This window comes from Carcharodon carcharias, chromosome 10 (genome assembly GCF_017639515.1).
Source record: "Carcharodon carcharias isolate sCarCar2 chromosome 10, sCarCar2.pri, whole genome shotgun sequence".
Taxonomy (NCBI): Eukaryota; Metazoa; Chordata; class Chondrichthyes; order Lamniformes; family Lamnidae; genus Carcharodon; species Carcharodon carcharias.
Genome location: NC_054476.1, coordinates 145379754 through 145387101, shown reverse-complemented (window position 1 = coordinate 145387101; position 7348 = coordinate 145379754). Strand labels below are relative to the sequence as shown.

Sequence of the window (7348 nt, the reverse complement as noted above, 5' to 3'; positions counted from 1 at the left end):
TGGGTGACTCTGATGTTCTTCTATCCAATGCTCTTCTGTCACTACCTCCTGTAAAAGGATGGGGGATGGGCCTTGCCAGCAATACCTTCACCATGTTAGTAAATTTTTAAAAACAATTTAGCATTGGTTTGATGGATTGTTGAAGGAAAGATGGAGTAAAGGGATATTGGAATAGGGATTGGGATTGTAGCTCATGTGGAGGACATACCAGGGACTAGATGGGTCAAACAGCCTGTGTGTCGCGGCTCTCTGTAGATCAATAATTATTGATAACTTAGTACTGTGGCATCCATGCAGAACCAGTAACTAAACCAGAGCCAATGCCAGATCAATCTGTACCTGACCCAACTATAGACTCCCTGTGACTAAAATGCCAAACACACACACACACACATATGCACAAAAACATACATTCAGTCATCAACAAGTCAGAAGGTTTTCCTATTGGGGCTGAGTTCCTGGAAGCGGCTTGTTTTTCACTGTTGATGAATGCAAGATGGTGAAGGACAGATAGAGCAACTCGCTCCTTATCAAGCTGCTCATCCCCAGGGTGTTGACCATCACGTAAGACCTCCACCCAAACCACAGCAATATCTAACCCCTCCCCTCCCATCCCTCATAGTGTTCCAGCCTCCCCTTTGCCCTTATCTGGGCCAACAAATGGTCAAGCAGAGAAGTTCTGGGTGCTAAGTTATGCAAATGAAGCCAATCCATAATAAAATTACTGGAGGGAGCGATAGAGTGAAAGAGAGAGAGAGGAAGAGGGGTCAAGCAGAGTCGAGAAATAAATCCGAATTGTCAATCTTGGTTCTCCTATGTCTTTGTTAGAAGAAGCTGAACACAGAAACTACATCTTGATAGAAGAGGTGACATCCCTCTCAGGAGTGAGGTAGGATAGGTGGAGCAATCTCCCCGTGAAACATTAACCTGTACTTTCGCTTGCAGTTTTCCAATATTTTCTGTTTTGTAATTCAGATTCTCCTTTGGTTCTTGAGCTGCATCATTATCCAGTGGACAATGAAAAAAGTTCAAAGTGAGACAGTGTTCTGTGTCAGCCACTGCTTGAAGGGTAACACTGTCTCCTCTCAGTGTTTCCAACCTTGTCTTCTGAATGGCCTGGCTCTGATTTCAACATCCCATCTCCTGGTTCTAAACTGCCCCACCAACAGAAAAACATTCTCTCTATCTACCTTGTCAGTTCCTTTAAAAACCTAAAAACCTCAATCAAATCAGCCCTTAGTCTTCGATATTCCGGGGAATACAAGGCTAGTTTATGTATTTCCTCCTCATTTTCTAATCCTTTGGAGCTCTGGGAACATTCTGGCGACTATATCCTTGTGAAGGTGCAGTGCCCAGAATTGTAAACAGTTACTCCAGATATGGTCTACAGCCAGAGCAAAACTTCCTCCCCTCTATATTGTAGTCCTGTAGTCATAAAGGGTAACATTCCATTAGTCTTTTGACTGTTTTATTCTACATCGCTACTACAGTTTAGTCATCTGCGTTCATGGATTCCCTAAATCTCTTTGGAAATCCGCTGTCTCAGCTTTCACCATTTAAAAAATATTCAGATCGATCCTCTTTTGGTCCAAAATGAATAAGCTCACAATTACCTGCACTGAAATTCATCTTGTCTCTGGTTCTTTTGCCAATCACCTTAAATGTCTGTCCTATTGATGTCTGTTACTATTCACTACACTGTTTACTAAACTTCCATATCTTGTGTCACCTGCAAATTTCAAAATTGTGCACTGTACTCACACTTCTCAATGTCTCTTTGTATTTTTTATGCCCATGTCTACACCACTTATCTTACCAATATTTGTTTCTTTGGCAAGCTTTGATATATAGCTGTCTATTGTGATATCTAATTTATAAATAAAGTGAACAGTTGGGACGCTACACATAGCATGAAGAAAATGAAGCATCTTTTGCTCTTGGCTGCTTATTTATTGGACTCTATCTGGTCTGCCACAGGGCCCAAGTGGTTAACTGTTAGCTGTCTCTGGAGGTTATACAGGTCAGGCTGGCTGAGATTCGCACCAAAGGACAAGACCTTGATAGATGTAGGCTGATTGTTGTCAATATCTTTGGTGTGGGGTCCTATCTCAAAAGAGGGGTTGGAAGTATCATTGGATTATAGAATCCTATAGCACAGAAGGTGACCATTTAGCCCATTGTGTCTATGCTGGCTCTTGAAAAGAGCTATTTGGCTAGTCTTCACCCCCAACCCCTGCTCTTTCTTCACAGCCCTGTCAAACATTCAGTTAATGTCTGCTTAACTTACAAAGTGTTCAGGAAGTACCATAAGAGCATTATCTAAACCTGGTTTGACATTAGTGTGAAATGTAAAACAGTGTGAAACTAAGAGTGTGTGAAACTGTCTTATTTGAGAAACTCACTCTCCTCCCATTCAGAGTCAGGCTAGGACCCACGATCTAAAGTCTAATTTATACAGTAGGGAACGGAGTGAAACTTGAGCGAAAGCAATGACTATATCTCCATCCCCTCTTATAGATTGTGTGGCAATGTATAGAAACAAAGTTCCTCTTTAAGATTAGCATCTTATTACAGTGAGACCATACATTGTCTTTATGTAAGGCGCTAAATTAAAATTCACAAAATAATTAATAACTTTGTCAACCTATCTCATGAGAAAGCATTCAATGTGGGATTCCGTCAGTCAGGTCATACAGTGTCCAGGAAGTTTATCTTTCCATCTATAAATTCATATTTAATGCTATTTAAAAAAAAATGTTATGTTCGCTCAATTCAGAGTTTCAGTTCTCTTTTCCAAGAAAAAAACTCAACTGCTGTTGAACTAAAAATTGTCAAATTGTCTTCCGCAGATGGAAAGAGAGAAAGAAACTAGCCAATTAGAAGAGTTGGATGCTCCTCCTTCAGCTCTGAACCCCAACCTTCACAGCAACAGAGCGCAAAACCTCAGAACAGAACAGGAAGGAGACTGGACTAAGAACGGTCGAAGGAGAGGGGCACAACTTAGAGGCTCGACACACGGGGTTTGATTCATACGTAAAGATAGATGTCCTCAAGCCGTGAGTATTTGTGAACGCTGCTTAAAACAGAACTTGACAGCGATTGAGAATTTGGCTTTGTTTTAATTTGAGCCAACGCAAATAGTCAGAGACTGGAGAAGCCAGGATAGTTCTCCTTACAGTAGGGAAGATTTAATAATGTTGTTCAGAATAATAGAGGATTTTGATACAGTAAATAAGGAAAAACTGTTTCCAGTGGCAGAAAAGTTGGTTACCAGAGGACACAGATTTAAGATAATCAGCAAAAGAACAAGAGGGGAGGTGAGGAATGCTTTCACACAGTGAGTTGTTACAATCTGAAATGCACTGCCCAGGGGTGAGAGTGGCCAAAGACAAAAAAGTTTGAAAATTTGTTGTGACAAGGAATCATGTAATTATAGCATTTTTTAATGACATGCAAATACATTTAGGCCATTTCAAATGGGTGGAATTATTAGACTTCAAGTGGGTGGAAACATTAGTTTCCCCTTTGTTTCCCTTCTATTACCGCCAAAATAGCAGACCATCACATTTGTATCAAATCATCAAAGTGACCCCAGCATCTCAGCATTCAATGGACTATGCAGTCCACACTAACCACAGAACATGACCTTGCTGGATTATGTACATGCAGAGCGAAGGAAAGGACCATGGCAGGTGCTTTGCAAACTATTTTCCAACGTGATCTCATTTTAACTCACCCCCATCTTCTCAAGTGTAATTAAGGCTGGGCAACAATTTGCGATGTCCACATTCCATGAACTAATTTATAGCAAAAAAAAACCTCTTGAAAATTAACATGATCGCAAATGCCAGCAAAAACAAAACAGTAATAAAGTAGCATGGGAACATTAGTATGTTTTTATTAAAATTTAAATGTTATAGATCAACATATAATACATCATATATGAAAATCTGCATTTATAAGTACTTTTTAAAAATGTTCTTATTTTCTGTACTCATGTAGGTTTCAGCCAACTCTCGATATTCCCCGGTGACAGAAGACTCAATGAAACCCTGCCTTCCTTCCCACCCCACACACACACTGTAATCAGGTCCACTCTCATGTCCCAACACACATATATCCCTCTTCTCAACCCACCTACCCCACACTTTCACTCATGCCCTCCCATCCTCACTCAGCACCCCACTCACTCACTTATTCATGTCCTCCCACTCACTCAACCCTCCTCCTTCTCCACCATCCCCCCTATCTGGGTTCCTCCACCTTGCTTGGATGTGGGCGAGCTGGAGTGGAAAAGCAGTGATGATAATGGATAAAAGGGAAACATTTGATAGACTCAAATCCTAGACCTTAATAAAATATTTACTGATGTGAGGGAGAAGTGGCTGACAGGGCCCAGACCACAAGCCTCAGCCCCGCTCACCACCACGGCCCCGCACCCATGGCCCAGCTCACTCCACCCCACTAAATCCTAGCACCCCCAGGCTTCGGCCTTGCACCCTCCTCCCACCCCAGCCCCACTCCTTTCTTCCCCAGGCATCAGCCCCAACCTCTCCCAGGCCTTGGCCCCAGTCCTCCCTTCCCAGGCCTCAGCCTTGCTCACCCTACTACCGCCAAGCCCTGCTCCTCCCTTCCCAGGCCTCAGGTTGCTCCCTCCTTCCCAGGCCTCAGTCCCGCTCGCTATCCTACCGCCCACCACCGCTCCTCCCCTCCAGGGCTTGACCTCACTCCCCCTCCCACTGCCCAGCCCCGCTCTCCCCCACCCCCGGTGGTGGAAGCAGATTCAGAAATAACTTTCAAAAGGGAATTGGATAATTACTTGAAAAGGAGAAATTTTCAGGGCTCTGTGGAAAGAATGGAGAGAAGGGATTATTTAAAGAGCTTAAGTCAACACAGGCACAATGGCCTTCTTCTGTACTGTACGATTCTATATCTCAGACACAGATTTCCATGTCAATCAAAAACAGGTGATCCTTTTGATTAATTCTGATGTTGTGACGGATGTGTACAAATTTTATTGTGTCAGTAAAATGGAGATAACACAAAGCAAAGCCAAGTGACAGGTGATGTATGAGGTAACCAAGTCTCAGATGAGAGTCTTTTACTGTGTGAATTCCTCAATGAGAACCTATTCGTACAGTCAATGGTAATTTCCTGTTCCTTGCTGCTGTGCATTCATTTAAAACTAGAGTCGGTGTTGAAACAGAGGATCTGAGCTCTTGGAAGATAATCTATTGTGCTTCATTCCTAAAATAATTTATTAGTCTTTCCTTTAAACCGAATTGGCTGCTGATCCTCTCCCTGCGCAGATGGACTGTCTAGGTGTATAAACCTGAGTTTACCTGGTCAGAGATACTGGAAGTCCAAGTCGAGGTCACTAGCTGATTAGGCAGGAGGGGATGGTCAGTCACTGTGTGTCCCAGGGCAGTGCACACACACACCACGGATCCTAAAAAGGCTGAGTAATGATGCTGTGTTTGAATCCTAACAACTGATGGGAATTCCCATTCCACTGCACAGTGCAAGGAATCAACAAACAGTAAAGGGGCATTGCCTCCATGCAGACACATTGGGCTGGCCATTCCTTTCTAAAAGTGGGACACAATGACATCAATCATCCCAAAATATAAGATAGTGAGGTGAAAATGCCAATATGTCACTTGTAGGTGGTTATCTTACAAGAAAATAAATCTCCTTCGGTCCACTCTCTCCACACTCCTCTCTTTTTCTCCTCTCCATCACCACCCACAAGTGTTGAACATCCTGTAGAGTTGAATGTTTGACATCTTGGGGTGTTAAGAGTTAATAACCAAGCTCCTTTTCATTTTTATTCATTTATGGGATGTGGCTAGGCCATCATTTATTGCCCATCCCTATTTGTCCCTTGAGAAGGTTGTGGTGAGCTGCCTTCTTGAACGACTGCAGTCCATGTGGTGTAGGTACACCCACAGTTCTGTTAGGGAGGGAGTTCCAGGATTTTGACCCAGCGACACTGAAGAATGGATACTATTGTGTCTTGGAACACCAGGTTTCCCAATGCATACAGGTGGCTTTGAAGTGTTGTGAGTGGCATGTATTATGACACAGCAGATGGTAAAGGCTGAACTGTTCAAATCCCAGAGGGAAACTTGAAACAACTGTCATAACCAATTTTTGCAATTTGTATTTTTCAAAATGCAGGCTTTGAATTCAGTTATAATAAGACCACCGCATCTCAAGAGGGACTTTCATAAATTAAACATTTATTAAAAGATGGTAAGCATATACATGCGTCTACAAATTACTACTATAATAACTTCTAAAAATCCCCTAATTAATCTGACTCCCACTTACACCTCTGTTAAGGTAACAGTAAAACACAGATTTAAACAGACCCCTGGCAAAGCACACTCTGGACAGTCACATTCAAAATGAGTTTCTTTCAGCTCTGAGTCCTTGCAGACAGCGGCTTGAGGCTTACAGGCTGGAGGCTTCAGATCTTAGAATCCCTCACCTTTTACCAACAGCCTTCCTTTATACATATTTTCCTCTTTGAATGCAAATTCTCATTGTATGACTAGGTTTTTTGAACTTTACCTCTTCTAACAATAAAACCCTTGCATAGCACCAATTTTATTATTAAGCTTTGGAAAGAATAAACACATTGTTTGGCTTCTTTTGGCTAGGTATAATATTTCACTCATTCTATTGAATGGTTTATTTTAAAAATGCAAATTTCCCCCTTTACACTTCACCTTCTAACTTCCCTATGTTTAGCTAATTAATATTTCAAACCTACTTCTCCTCTATACATCAAAGCCTCTAGATCAGCTGGCTTTAATCCAATTAAGATAGACATACGCAGATACAGACACTACTAGAACTCTATTTTAAAATAATCTGCAATAACATTGCAGATTAAATATCTTCTTGACAAATGTCTTCTGATAGGAAAAGTGCCTTGTGCAAGGGAGCACATGGCAGTAATGATGTCAGCCATGAATAATTAAAGTATAACTTTAGTGGCTTGGGTAATAAACATAGGTAGAGGGATCCATTAACTATAGAAATGGTTAATATAGCCTGTTCTTCAAAGAGAATAAAATCGGTTAGGTCAGGAAGTCTAGTGTGAGGGAAGTAACTTTGGAGTGAACAACTTCAACTGTTCACATGAATGGACTGTCTTCAAAAGGATTTGGCAATAGGTACAGCACGAGGTCTCTAATATAGAAAAAATATTTGAATGAAGCAGCATGGTATTCAACAATTCTTCAGAGGGCTCAAACTACAGAACTTGAAGCCCAAAAGCCATTCTCCCAATCCAGGTTAAACTGATCCACTAGCATCCTAGGTGTCAATAAAGTCTACT

The 7348-nt window shown here is 41.7% G+C and overlaps 1 long non-coding RNA gene across 1 annotated transcript; it reads left to right on the top strand.

Moving 5' to 3' along the window:
* Positions 1 to 677: 677 nt before the first annotated feature.
* On the top strand, positions 678 to 6242 carry LOC121283014. Its single transcript, XR_005944166.1, has 3 exons — positions 678 to 889; positions 2850 to 3056; positions 4003 to 6242. It is a non-coding gene; the product is annotated as an uncharacterized LOC121283014 (long non-coding RNA).
* The last annotated feature ends 1106 nt before the right edge of the window (positions 6243 to 7348 follow it).